Consider the following 15939-nt stretch of genomic DNA (forward strand, 5'->3'; position numbering starts at 1 on the left):
AACCAGATACGTTCGGCCCACATACCACGTGGGATGATGGCATTGTGGAGGTCTGCTCCTGTTTACTAGATCTGAGCCACAAGCAGGTCACACCATGGCCACATGTCAGCAAAGAACAAACCAAATAAACCAAAACTGGCCCAAATCTAGACATGGGCCAGTTCTGGTTTATTCGATAGAATTGTTGAAGACTGAGTAGCATTTAAGCTGTGGCTCTGCAACTCTGTGCGGTTCAATGAATGTTACTGGTGTCTCTTCATGGGCAGTGTAGGGTGTGGGGGGCCCGAAGGAGGAGGAGGTAGGTGACGGTGTGTACTGATGGAACACAGGCGCCAGAGCCTTGCTTGGATGAAGAGGCTCTGTATCTGCTTGGTAGGTCTGGTCAGTTATCCGTCTGGGCCAAAACATGATTGGAACAGTGAGCTGACGCAGTATACCTGACTTACATGTCTTTTGTGCAAGCTTAATTTATGGCACTGCGGCATGGAGTTGTTCTAAATTGCATTATGAGCATTAACTCAAACTACCCTTATCTAGTGATGCAGGAAAGTCAATTAAACAATGCTCATTATGTGACATTATTAGCCTTTCATCTTGTCACCATCATTTTAAATACGATTCTCTCTCAGCCTTCAGTTCACTGATGTTGCCGTTTTTGCGCCACTCTACCTCCCCAATCACCACCTAGTGTTTGTAGATTCACCAGCTTCATCAATTTTTGGACAGCCTACCAGCCTCAGCAGAGTCATCACCCACCACCACCACCAGTGTCTGGACTCGATGGGGGGATTTTTCTTGCTGCTGCTCAGGGCAGACACCCCCCAATCACAAGATCTGCCTGTAGAATCTAAGCGTCAAAGACTTTCTGACAAGACTCATTATCACATATTATCTACTGTAATAAAATACTATCGTTTTGTCATTCACTTTTTCCTGATTGAAATTGTGTTTTATTTTGAAAATCAACCGGATTCTCTAACCCAACCTTTTAAGACCATCTACCACCTTATACCAAACCAAATTTCCCCAACTGCCACCAGCTGCAAATACCAACAAAATCAATGAAAGAACAGCTACCTTATGTATAACAACATTATATGTATGTATGTATGTATGTATGTGTATACTATATATATATATATATCTAATATATATATAAATATATATACATATATATATATATATATATATATATACAGTATACACATACTATGTGTATACAGTACGAAGAGGAGTCATATATACATATATATATATATATGTATATATATATATATATATATGTATATATATATATATATATATATATATATATATATATATATATATATATATATATATGTATATATATATATATGTATATGACTCCTCTTCGGGCATTGAGTTTATCCGACCTGTCAGGGCTAGCATTGTCACTCATCTCTGGACTGTTTTTCTGACTTTGTAGCCATTTCTATATTCCTCTCATCTGGCTTTTTTAATCAGCACCTGAAAAGTCTGCATCTCTCTGCGTTCATTAGCTTACTAGTTCATATATGTCCATGGATGTAAAGGTCATGTCATGTCATGTTCACCCTATGTGGGTGAATTTTATTTAAAGAGGTCATACTTTGCTAATTTTCAGTTTCATTCTTTTATTTGGGGGTCCTAGTAGAATAGGTTTACATACTTTCATTTTCAAAAAACACATTATCTTTCTCATATGGTGCATTGCTGCAGCAGCCCTTGTGTCTTGAATGCTCTGTTTTAGCTATGGAGTGAGACATCTCGCCTCTGTTCAATCTTTGGTGAGAGTTGCACATGCGCATTACTTAACAGGAAGGATGTAGCCAATCATAGGCAGAGTAGGGCGGACATGCCGGGCAAGGTAGTGTAATCTAAAATAACGCCGCTACAGCAGTAGCAACTGTATGTCTGTATGTCTGCTGACTGACTGGAGAGAATAGTTTCTGTTAGTCACCAGAAATGTATCACCATATGCGGGTCTCTAGTGCTCGTGATGCAAGCTGACATCACCAAGATTGTCCAATCAATTAGTTACCTGTCAATTTATCTTACAGCTATAGCTTTATTTCCAGCACTCCAGCTTCCTCCCACAGTCCAAAGACATGCAAGTGAGGTTAATGCGTGAATAGGTGCGAGTGTTATCATAATTTGCTGTTTGTCCCTATATGTCAGCCCTGTGATAAACTTGTCCAGGGCTTGCCCTGCTGCTTGCCCAATGTTAGCTAGGATCAGATCCAGCCCTGCTGAAAAAGATAAGCGGCTATGGATGATAGATTGATGGAGGTTCATTTCTAATGAACCAGTGTGGAGAAGAAATGGAGAAATACAATAAAATGACATTGTCATTTTTTCCCCTGGACTCAATGAACCAAACTAAGGGTGTTAAAGTGCCATAACACATTTCTAATTGTAGGTCCAGATTCAATGCTATTAAAGGCCAACCCTTTCTTCCCCTTTAGTAACAGAGGACAAGTAAATAAATAAAAACGGACAACCAGTGCAGTATGTTTCTGGGAAAGACATTTATACTTGTGTGGGAAGGTCAGACATTTCAAAACGCACAAAGCCACTCTTGAATTGTACAATAACATAGCACTAGTGTTTGACCAGCTATGACTCATTACTTACTCAACAAATGAATTCCCATCCCACTAACTGCACTTTTCATCAGGAGAATATTCAATTTCAAATGATTATAAAAACATTTTAGCAGCATGGGAGGTTTTACAAGCTTCTGTCATTTCCATTGGATTTGCAATTGGAGCCAGAGAGAGAAAGAGAGAGTAGACCATCCCTCCTCCCCTCTCTGTTGTATCTCCTGTCCTCTGTGGTTGGGAACAAAGCATTGGAGTCAGTAAAGAGGGTAGTTCTGGACTTAAACCCCCTACATCTGGTTTTAATCTCTCCTCTCCCAGTCTGTCTGACCCTCTCTTGTCATCTGACCAAGCAACTCCAGCCCTGCTGTGCACAGGAGAACTAAGGCAGACTAGCACACACCACATTTCATCTCATGAATGTTTAGATCCCACCTTCAGGTGGCAAAAGTCATAGAAATACGAAATACTACGCAGTAAATATCTTTGAATGTTGTGACATCTATTATGAGTGATAAGAGTTAAATTTATTGTAACCTGACACAGTCCAGGTCTTGGGGCCACATCCTCATGGTCACCTCAGGTTCAGGTCTCAGGTCTGTGTGAAATGATCATTTGACTGGACAGGACCTTAATGTGAGTTCCTGTGACTGTGACCTTAAGAGCCTTTGTGTCAGGAGACAGCCAAAAGTGAAGATTACCTCAAATCACTATTAATAACAGACTGTATTTTCTAGAGGTGTGAAAATTAACCAATATGAATTGGACATCAGTTTTAAAGTTAGATACGAATACACCAATATGCAGACCTCTGGATTGATCTAATGTACTGTGAGCAAGTCGATGCTCCAATTTCTAAGGTACGAATCAAACAAAAAGCAGGCCATTTGTAAGCTATGTAGAACAGCATTTAAGTACAGTGGTAGCATAACAAATCTTAGCGTTCACCTGGTGAGACAGCATGGTGAAACCTTTGCAGTCGACGTTAAGCTAGCACTAGCAAGAACATGCGAGACAAAGACGTGATTAAAACCACTTTCCAGCCACAACTTAGCCACAACTCTGTGAGGTCTAAGGTAATCACAGCATCTGTAGCCTGTTTTATTGCAAGTAAGGACTTACAACCTGTCTGCTTTTGAACATATTGCTATCATTAGCTATATTATGTGACTGTTGGTAGTACTGCACACTGTTAACTGTCATTGTCTACTGACATTATGTACTGAATTGAACCATACTGCACACTGTTTACTGTGTACTGCACAGCACCGCACACTGTTAAGTTATCAGTAGTTATCAGTAGTAAACATTTGTCTGATTGTTAATCATAGGTGTGATTTTATACACTGATTATTACTAGGAACCAGAGGATACAGACAATCAGGGATATTCAGTTCAGAGTGGTCCAATGCAGCCAGATCAAGCTTAGACAGACCCTGCTCATGGAGATCCAGACAACAGGGTAGTTGTTCCTCAGGTCCAGGATAAGACAACGAGTGTGTTTTTTATACACTGAGGTATAAGCAGATCAAGATAAAAATATACATAATAGTAAGAAAAATACACAGGATTCCCTGGTCTGAAATAACTATCTGAAGATTGATGAAGGTTCTCAGTCATCCAGGTCATGGTAATTCTAAGTGCTGTATTGTAGGCAACTGGATGTGGTCCAGTTTGTTGAAGACATTTTACTCCTATCCAAGAGGCTTCTTCAGTTCTAACTAACTGGAGGGGAGTTGCAGGCTTTTAAACTTTGTGTGGGAGTGTCTTACAGAGTTGTTAAGGACACCTGTGAGCTCTGAGTTTCATCGTCAGGGCTACTTGTGGGTCGTTGACCCAACCAGCCTTCATGTGGGTTGCTCGGGCTAGGTGAGCCCAGGTGTGAATGGTTGTTAAGTTGTCTGGGGAGAGAACTCAGTACAGCATTGTAGGTGGGTGATAAGTAATGTCTTAGTCTACCTCTGTTCAAAGACAGCCGTTCCAGTTTGACATAGATGGATTCCTTTACTCCTCTTTCAAACCATCTGTCTTCTCTGGCCAAGATGTTTACATTGTTGTCCTCAAAGGAATGATTTTTCTCCTTCAGATGTAAGTGGACAGCAGAGTCTTGACCTGAGGAGTTGGTCCTCCTGTGTTGTGCCGTTCATTTATGGAGAGGTTGTTTTGTCTCCCCAATGTACAAATCTGAGCAGTCCTGGCTGCATTGAACAGCATAAACTACATTACTCTGTTTTTGCCTGGGTGTTTTGTCCTTCGGATGGACAAGTTTCTGCCTCAGCATGTTGGTAGGTTTGAAGTGAATCGGGATATGATGTTTATTGATGATCCTTCTGAGTTTCTCAGATGTTCCAACGACATAGGGAATGACGATGATGTTACGTTTTTTCGTTTCTTCCTCTCTGTCTGCTCTGGATCCTTTAGATATTTTGTCAAATGTCCACTTTGGGTAGCCACAGGTTAAGAAGGAACAGAAGCACATCAAGCACTTAAAGCCTGTCCCTGAAAACGTCTTCAAGAAACTGAAACATGTCCAGTTGCCTACAATACAGCACTTAGTATCTATTTGAAGGTAAGCAATGCCACTTTTATAGAATTGGCTTATTCTAATTTAGTAGAAAATGAATGTCTACATGAAACAGAGAATCAGATTGTATAGTATCACAACGGATTGAATTGAATCATACCAAATTGGAATCGCTTCGTTCCATAATAAAAAGTATTGTCCCTGAATTGTATCTAGCTAGATATCGGATCGTCTTATAAGGGAGAGATGCATGCCCCTAGTATTTTCCTACTAATCCCTAATGCTAAACAATGTGTTTATGTGACAAGGCATTCATTTGGAGTATTCTTCTGTAACAATTAAAACATTTTTATGACAAAATAAAAACAACGTTAGAGTTAAGAAAACAACATAGTTAATATTTATTAAGAAAAACAGCTGATCTGCTTAATCAGGACTGTGTGGGTGTGGTTTGATCAGATGTGGAGAGAGTGGCCTGACAGTTTAAAACAGCAACAAGGAACTTTCATTTTTTTGGTTGATTCTAGCGACCTCTGTGGACAGAAGCAGTATGAGCACCATGATCTCCTGAAATAAATACCTTAATCTGGAGGATGCATAGTGATCAGGGGATATTTCTGTTCATTCTAGTTACCAACCTTACCGTTAGGGTTAGGGATAAATAGCCAATCCTCTTGCTGATGGTCTTATGTAGGTCATACAGAGGCATCAGTGTTAAATTAAGACTGATTTAAAAGGTCCTTGTAGTGCATATAAATAAGATGATGCCTAGAAGGACAGCAATTAAAAACTAATACAAAGATAACCCATTGTGATCCAACTTTGGCAGGTGATGTCTGTTCATTCAGGATCCCATGTGCATAGTAAGAAAAAGATTGACCATATAAGATTAATGTTTAAAGGTTCAGATCATTAACTAAGCAGAAGGCTGGTGGTTTGATACCCAGATCTCTCAGTTGCATGTTGAAGTGTCCTTGGGCAAGATTTTGGACCCAAAATTGCTCCTGATGCTACACACCGACTCCCATCGGTGTGTGAGTATGTGTTAATGGCCAAGCATAGCAATATCTTGGGGTGACCTGATTGGTGGTTCGGCATCTTGTCTGGCAGCCTCTGCTATCAGAGTATGAATTTGTGAATATGACAATGTGATATTTGGGTTGTGTAGCACACATATAAGGAGAAACGCCACAAATCTTAAACATGCACACACTGCAAGATAAAATAATGGCACATCACACACTACAGATAAGGTTATTATACTAGAGGGAGCAATGCACATGATCCCTCTCATGTGATCTCATGGGGAAGCAGATGTTAACAAAATAAAGAATATTGTAGATCAACAACCAGATGTAGTAACCAGTTGTGGCTGGTGAAATCTTTTTGTTTCCACATCACATGTACAGTCCAGTTGCCAGGAAAAGCAGTTAAGGTTTCTGCAAAACACTAATACAGCCAGCGTTTCCACATTTTCAGGTATTTTATACCAAAACATTATGTTTTTCTACCAAGTGTTTTTATGAAAACTTAACAAGCCCAACATTGTCACAAGATAAACATAAAAATTCAAACCAAAAGAAAAGTTCCAACCTAAAGAAATGCAAGGTTTCAACATATCCGTGGGCTGAAAACAGCCTTAGAATCAAACTGATCTGATCTTTGCTAAGACCCCTTGTTAATCCAGCTCAAAAAGACAGGGTGCACACTGCATCTGTAAACCCCCTAGATCATCTGTGCAAAATATTTATGAGGGCTGATGTTACGTGTCCCAAGGATGGGAGACCACGGTAACAAATATGTGACCTGTATAAAGCAGGTAAAACAGAGGAATGAGGACACAGTTCGTCTTGTTTCCTTTCCAGATTGCCTCTGTGTGATTTATTTAACATCATGTATCATAACAGTCACATAAGCACAATGCATATCTTTTTACCTCATCTCAGTTTTACATAGTTCAATTTCACATTTTCCCAATTCAGCTTTTATCTCACTTAAAGGAACTTGGGGCAGGATTTGTGAAAAAATAAATATGCATTTTAAGTTTTTTAGTGCTAATGGGTGATGAAGCGTTCAAAACCAAAAAGAATGAGCCCACCCACGTATCTCTCCATTGCCTTGAACAGGCTGTGTGCTGCATAATGTACTGCAATTCGGTATCTGAATTTCCTGCGCAGTCCTGCGGACGTGACGCCTGATGACGCTGAATACGCGTCCTTGGTTACGTGAAGAAGACAAGTGTGGTGGACCCAAACTAGTGTTTGGGTAGTAATGGATTCTGCTACGGCCAGCAAACGACCCATCACCACACAAAGTCCACTAAAAAGTCATACTAAGAAGAAAATGAAGGTTTTATCAGCAGCATGTCGTGAGTCGAAACAAAATTACGACCAAAGCCGGGCTGGCACCTGAATACACATCGGATACACGTTTGACTCATGGAGGCAGCTTCAACTTGATTCGGGACTGAAAACAGATGCTGACATGGCTCATTTCCTAGTAACCAGGTAAGAAAACATTACAGGTCATGTTTAGAGCTTGATTTGAAAACTATATAAGATCATGAGGACTCGGAGTGACCTAACGTGCAAAGTAGCGTTAGCTGCAAACATGTAACTTAGTCCACCTCTGTGTAACACTGAATAGTTACAGACTGCGCATTTTCCACGGTCCTTTAGTCTGAAACTGAAGAGTTAGAAATATGTGTCTTTATATATGGCTGCTGCACTGCTGTGAAGAGTTCATGCGCACTCCCGCGCCGGCTTGGCTGATGGCTGCAGTTACCCTAACGGCCGCAACGGCTGTCGTGTCACTATTGAGTCTTATTTCTTGATACTGCCCCAAGTTTTTTTAAATCACTACTTCAGTCTCAATACCATACATTTTCACTCATCTCCTGTTGTTTTTAAAGGAAAACGCTGGCAGCTGTAGTTACCAGAGAATTCCTGTAAAAAATACAGCAGCACAGTAGATAACTTTACTAACAAAATATGAAAATTGATTTACAGTGAATGACAACATGGCTGACTCACATTAAAAAAATGTTAAGTCTACAAAAAATGTGTTGATTTCACATAACGGTGTTGTATATAAATAGACCATTTCCTGTATTTTTTACATGTAATAATTGCTCATTGAGCATCAATAAATGGTAAAATTAACAGGGAAATATCAAACAAAAAACTAATTTAAACTGGTTGAACAACAGTAAAACTTTGCATTTTAAATCGAGCTGTTCTGTATATTATACATAAAATCTATTCATAATATGCTGTATTTTTATGTTTTAATAATCAAGTTATTATGTAAAATTTACTTATAAACCTGCAAAATGATTACTACTACGCCTACACCAAAACATGCAAAAAAGACATCTTGAGAAACGACAAGAGAGGAAAATATCACTTTTGGGAAATTTATTTAACAGCCATCGTGAATAGTTGTAAACAATTGGATGCATTTATTTTCAACGTATACAACATGCAAAGAAGCTACATGTAATGGTTCTTTTAACTATGACTGAATCCAAGTTGAAATAATCCAGAAGGGGACTTCCGGTTGAGCGATGAGAGTAATGGCAGAGTAGTTCGTAGCTCCTACCAGTCGGAGACAAATAAACACCCCCCCAACTAACGATAAACCAAATTCAAATAGAAGTAACAAGGGATGAGTGGGGGGACGCGTCAGAAAGGCAGAAAAAATCTGAAAACACAGGAAAAGAGTTTCGTAATGGAGGCAAGCAGTGAAGCAGGGGGTAATGGCGGCGAGGCCTTAGCCAAAGACGTTACGCCAGCACTACACAAGTACCTGACGGACATCGCTAAAGAAATCCACGAACTCAAAGAAGAAATGAAAAACGACATAACGGCCCTTGACACGAGCTTTAAACAGGAGTTTGCCAATTTTAAAGAAGACGTAAACAACAAGCTTAAGGCAAACAAAGACGAACTACAGGACCAGAAGAAAAGTCTCAAAGAGGCAAAAACACGCATCGAGGAACTCGAGACATTCAACATGGAAGCTAAAGACGCTCTGTTGACAACCCTGCGCGAGCAGAGAAAGCTACAGGACAAGCTAACCGACCTCGAGGGAAGGTCCAGGAGGAACAACGTGCGGATATTTGGAGTCCCGGAGGGCTCGGAGGGGGACTCAGTCATCCGCTTTGTCGAGGAGCTACTACAGAGAGAGCTGACTCTGCCAGAGGGGACGAGCCTGCTGATTCAACGAGCACACCGAGCGGCAGCGAGAAGACCCGGTCCCGGTGAGACTCCGCGGTCTATAATCATAAACTTTCTCCGGTTTGACACAAAGGAGATGATATTAAGGAAAGCCTGGCAAAAACAAGTTAAACTTGGCGACTCGCCTCTGTACTTTGACAACGACTATGCCGCCGAGGTGGTACAGCAACGCAGAGCCTATATGGAGATTAAAAAGACCCTCAAGGCCAAAGGCATCCGGTTCCAAACGCCCCTGACCAGGATCAGGATCCACTGGACCGACGGACCCCGGCTCTACAACAGCGCGCAAGAAGCAGCGAAAGAGATGAGGAGAAGGGGAATGGATGTACAGATGAAGGAGGCTGACAAGGAGCGCACGATGGAGGAGTGGATACAGGCGGCATCGCCATGGCAACGCGTCGGGGAACCAGGGGCGCATGGTGGATTAACTCAACGCACGAGAGGAAGGCTGCAGGAGTTCAGGAGAGCCGAAGATGGAGAAAACATCTGATTGAAATGGGAGATCCAGACGTGAATAAGGTTTCACTTTAAAATAAGTACGAATCACCACCATATTCTAGCTGTATAGTACAGCATGTTAATGAACAGGCCTGGAAATTTCTGAGTAAAAGAGATAGAAAGGAGGAGGGAAAAGACATTTTTTATTATTTTTAGTGTTGGCTTTTATATTCATTTATTCATTTTTGGTTCATAAACACAGAGGATGGCTTTGTGGTAACGTATCCCTGGGATAATGTCGGGGTTGGAGGGGAAAAAGATGGGGGAAAAGAGACTAAGTAATTGCAATACCCCAGGTGATCATATTTGTTTATCGATTTACTTATTGTTAAATACAGAGTTTATATGCTAGGATATGGCTTGCCTCCCACTACTAGGCCTTTCATACGTTTCTTTTAGACTGGTAGAGTGGGAATGCAGAGAAATGTTGGACACTACTACAAGGCAAGGGGGTCTCTATGCAGGACCTCTATCCACCTCTAGTGTAGGGCCCCTCCATAACTGGGGGACCTTCCCCTCTCCTTCCAACAGGGGCACAGGCATGATTGAAGAGGCCCGTTGTTATTGGAAGCATTGTTTTGGAGTTAGAGTTCATATTGTTGTTCGAGTTGCAGGTGTCAGTGGGAGAGAAGGGGGAAACAAAGAATGGAGGAGATGCAACATAGCCAGCTTAAAGTGGTGTCTCTGAATGTGAACGGGTTAAGTAACCCAATGAAAAGAGGGAAGGTCATAGCAAAACTAAAAAAAGAAAGAGCACAGGTTAGTTTTCTACAAGAAACACATTTGTCGGATCAGGAGCATGAAAAATATAAAAAATTGGGATTTAAAAATACATACTATAGCTCATACAAAAATGGGAAGAAAAGGGGGGCAATGATTTTGATTCCAAATGGAATAAAATTTGAGACCTTAAAGGAAATTAAAGATAAAGAAGGAAGATACATTTTGGTTAAGGGGAAAATTGAAAATCAATTAGTTACACTCGTCAATGTCTATGCACCTCCGGACAGTGATAAGAGTTTTTTCAAGAACTTATTTGAAGTTGTTGTTCAAGAAATAGAAGGGATACTGATATGTGGAGGGGATTTTAACAATACACTGAATCAGGATTTGGACACAACTAGTGCAAAGAAAAGTAGCAAAATTCAAGTGTCCCGATACTTAAATACTGTTTTAACAGAGTTGGGAATTTTAGATGTCTGGAGGGAACTACATCCATTCGAAAGGGACTTCACGTACTACTCAGCTCCCCACTCAGTCTATACAAGGATAGATTATTTTTTCATGAATACAGCAGATAGATTTAGAATAGAAGAGTGTAAGATTGGAGTAGCAGACCTGTCAGATCATTGTATTCTCCACCTGACACTGAATATGAACAGCAAGAAAAGGAATACAGTATGGAGAATGAATGTTGGTGTACTAAATAATCCAGGATTTGAGGAGATCAAAACAGAAATAAATACATACAGGGAAGAGAACGATAATGGGGAGGTAGATTTTACTACTCTATGGGATGCCATGAAAGCAGTTATGCGGGGAAAACTAATATCTCGAGCAGCATACAATAAGAAAGCTAGGTTGAAATTATATCAGATGAAGATTGAAGAGCTTAAAAAATTAGAGCAACAACATAAAGACTCAAATGATGCAGGTTTACTTCAACAAATCAAGGAAGTGAGGACAAAAGTGAATGAGATACTAGGAGACGAAGTGGAAAAGAAATCTAGACTTCTAAAGCAGACTTATTACGAATCAGGCCCCAAAGCTACAAAATTACTAGCTAGGCGAATAAGGAAACAGCAACTCATGAATACAATCCATAAAATCAGAGATCCCACAACCAATTCACTAGAATTTGAACCAGGAAAAATAGAAAAAGTTTTTGAAAAGTACTACAAAAAGCTGTATACACAACCACACTCAGTGGACGAGGAAGTAATAAGAAACTTTTTAAGTTCATTAGATCTACCAACAATAGGAGAGAAACAAAATGAAATTTTAAATACATGTATCACAGCAAAGGAAATGGAAGAAGCCGTTAATAAGTTAAAATCAAATAAAGCCCCGGGGAGTGACGGCTTCCCGGCCGAATGGTACAAAATGTTTAAAAAGGAATTGGGTCCAATGTTATTAGCAGCATTCAACGAAACCTTAAAAAAAGGCAAGATCCCCCCCTCTTGGAAAGAAGCCATAATTACGGTGATTCCCAAGGAGGGGAAAGATAAGGAATTATGTGAAAATTATAGGCCTATATCAATATTAAATTGTGATTATAAGATATATACAACCATCCTAGCTAAGAGACTCGAAACTTTTGTGACAGAACTAATTGATGAAGATCAATGTGGCTTTATCAAGGGGCGCCAAACACAAGATAATATAAGGAGGACTTTACATATAATTGAGGAAATACAAAAAAAGGGAGAAAGTGCACTGCTGCTCAGTTTGGATGCAGAAAAAGCTTTCGATAGCGTCAGTTGGAAATTTTTATATCTTACTTTAGAAAGATTCGGCTTTAACACAGACTCAGTTAACATTATTAAAACACTTTATCAAGACCCGAAGGCTAGAATTAAAATAAATGGCAGTCTCACTAACTGGTTCAAATTGGAAAGATCTACTAGACAGGGCTGTTGCTTATCGCCAACTCTCTTTGCAATTTTCATAGAGCCTTTGGCCCAGGCAATAAGAGAAGACGTAGGTATAGCAGGGATAGAGGTAAGGGGCACAGAACATAAAATCGGACTATTTGCAGATGATGTTATGATCAGTCTAAAACAACCAGATGTCTGTCTTCCAAGACTTATGGAAAGACTGGATTCATTTTATTACTTGTCAGGTTATAAACTCAATGTGACAAAAACGCAGGTATTACCCATAAACTATACCCCACCCCAAGCCATTCAACAAACATATAAATTCAAATGGAAAGCAAAAACAATAAAATACATAGGTGTAAGTATTAGTAGAAACTTAACAAAACTGCACAAAATTAATTATGGGACTCTAAATCAAGAAATTCAAAAAGATATGGAAAGATGGTTGGCGCTAACATTGGATTTTAGTTCTAGAATAGAAATCATAAAGATGAATGTCTTACCGAGGATTTTATATTTATTTCAATCATTACCAACAGAAATCCCCAAATCACAATTCAAAGAATGGAACAAAAAAATCTCACGCTTCATCTGGGGGGGGGGAAAGGCCAAGGATAAAATACGCAACTCTTCAGATTCCCAAAGACAAAGGCGGGTTAGCCCTACCAAACCTCTTAGAATATTATTATGCCGCCCAGACTCGACCTTTGGTGTATTGGTGTGATCCTGAGTATATTGCAAGGTGGAAAGATATTGAATTAAAAAGAGAGGGATACCATATCCAAAGTATGATTGCAAACAGGGACATGTTTAAAAAAATTAAGAATATGCTTGATCCAATTACTAGATTCACTCTGGAAATCTGGTTCATAGTGATTAGGAAATACAATTTAGAAAGTGAAATCAAAATTTTGAGCTGGCTGACTTGTGACTCTAAATTTAAACCAGGGGCAATGGATAGTAGTTATGAACAATGGGTAAACAAGGGGATTACAGCAATATGTACAATAATTGATCGGGGGAAAATTAAAAGCTTTCAAAAACTGAAGAGGGAATATGGACTGGAGGATTGCGATCAGTTTAGGTATTACCAAGTTAGAGACTTCTTTGAGAAGGAAATGAAACCAGATCTTCCCCAGGAGCTGAATAAAGTAACTATAACACTGTGTAATGCATATAGAAACAATACTGGAAGAGTGGTTTCAACACTATACCAGGGTCTAGAGAAGAGCAGAGGAACTTCTACACTGTATGTTAGAGACAGATGGGTAAAAGAAAGTAAAATGCCTTTAACTGAAGAGGACTGGTTTAACATATGTGATGTACAGCAAACCACCACCAGCTCCAGGATGTGGAAAGAATTTTGCTGGAAAAATATGATCAGGTTCTTTATTACTCCCAAAACAAAGAGCAAAATTTCAACTACACAACAAACATGCTGGAGACGGTGTGGAGAGCAGAATGCAGGTCACACTCATGTTTTTTGGGAATGTACTAAAATGAGAAGTTATTGGAATGATGTGTGGGTAGAATTGAAAACAATACTGGGATATGAACTACCAAAGACATGTGAGATATTATACCTGTGTAACCTGACAAGGAAAAATGTACAATATGAAGACGAATATCTGGTAAAAATTCTGCTGGCTGCGGCCAAGAAGGCAATCACCAGGAAATGGTGTAGAGAGGACCCTCCCACTCGGAGGAACTGGCTGGACACAGTTGAGGAGATTCTCAATATGGAAAGATTTACGTATATATTGAGACTCCAGCAAACAATATTTGATAAGAAATGCGAAAAATGGACAGACCATAAATCTCAAAGCAGAGACACCACCAAGAAAACTTGGACTGATGTCAGAGACATTTGAGGATTATTATTAAGAACATGTACCCCACTGACGCTGTAATGTGTTCTTTAATGTTGTTATATGCCGAAAATTAATAAAATCTGAGTATAAAAAAAAGAAATACTCCAGAAGATTAGCCTCTTTAAATCTGGACATTTTTCTGTCCATTCAACAAAGTTGAAGTGCCAGGCACACAACAACAACACAATTCACAACAACAACAACCCACACTCTCCCTGCCTGGAATGTTCCACAGTATGGCAAAAAACAATTGGATGCATTTTTTTTCAATGTATACAACATGCAAAGAAGCTACATGTAATGGTTCTTTTAACTATGACTGAATCCAAGTTGAAATACTCCAGAAGATTAGCCTCTTTAAATCTGGACACTTTTCTGTCACTTTAACAACTTTAAGTGCCAGGTGCACAACAACCCAATTCACAACAACAACCCACACTCTCCCTGTCTGGAATGTTCCACAGTATGGCATTAAACTTATCTATCTCCATGGAGACATTCAGGTGATACCAACAGGCCAAGTTACAGGTCAGATCTGTGGAGAGGCAAGCCACCTCACAGTAAGAATGCACGTTTGTTAAGGGTTTTTTTTTTCAATAAAAACAGTTCTAATTGAATAAATGCAAGATAGATAAGTTTTATACCATACTGTGGAACATTCCTGCAAAGCAAGAACATCTCCATGAAACAAGCAGGTGGCCGACCCTCTACCAGAAAAAGTTACATTGTGCACCTTTAAGACTTTAAAACAAAAAATACATATTGTGCCTTAATTATCATAATACACATTGTGGATTCAACGAAGCGACAATTAACAGTCAGATTCCACAGAAAGAGTCCATATTTAGGCTCGCCACTCGTGATCGGACATTTGAGTAGTGACCACTGAGTACTCATGGGCCTGACCATTACCATGTTAATGGTGTTGTTGCTGATGTGGTCCCATCACAGGATGGTCTCTAGTTTCATAATGTTGTCTACATTGTTTTTTACTGTTTGGGCTCTGTTGATTACAGCATTTTGGTGTATTGTTCTTCTGCTGAAGTATTAGCTCCATGCAACCCCCAGGGGGTCCAGAAGCACCCCAGCATTTGCTGACGTAGAAAGGAGAGAGGAGGGAGGGGATTATAAAATGCAAAACAGACAAGAGGTTAGCTGAAACAACCACAGTGCTTACAGCAGCTTTAATGTGATTTTTTTGACTTGTGAGGCATATGCTGAGTAAGTTTAAGATGATAATTAGTTAAACCAATCTTGTGGCCCTTCAGATGATTGAGGCAGTTCCTAACATGTATGTATGTATGTATGTATGTATGTATGTATGTATGTATGTACAGTTGCAATCAAAATTATTCAACCCCCATTGCATTTTAGGTTTATAGGCAAAATTTAAAATTTTTCAGGTGTTTGCATTAAACAAATTACAGAAGAACAGTTTAAATAGTTAAATAAAACTAATATTACAAGGATTTTATCCAAATTCAACACTAAATCTTACTTTCAATGACTACTGCAGTCTCAAAAATATTCAACCCCCTGAATAAAATTCCTCACAAGAGCACACATTTGCAAATCAGGTGTGGTCTCAAGCACACCTGATGCAACCAA

This window comes from Pagrus major, chromosome 10 (genome assembly GCF_040436345.1).
Source record: "Pagrus major chromosome 10, Pma_NU_1.0".
NCBI lineage: Eukaryota > Metazoa > Chordata > Actinopteri > Spariformes > Sparidae > Pagrus > Pagrus major.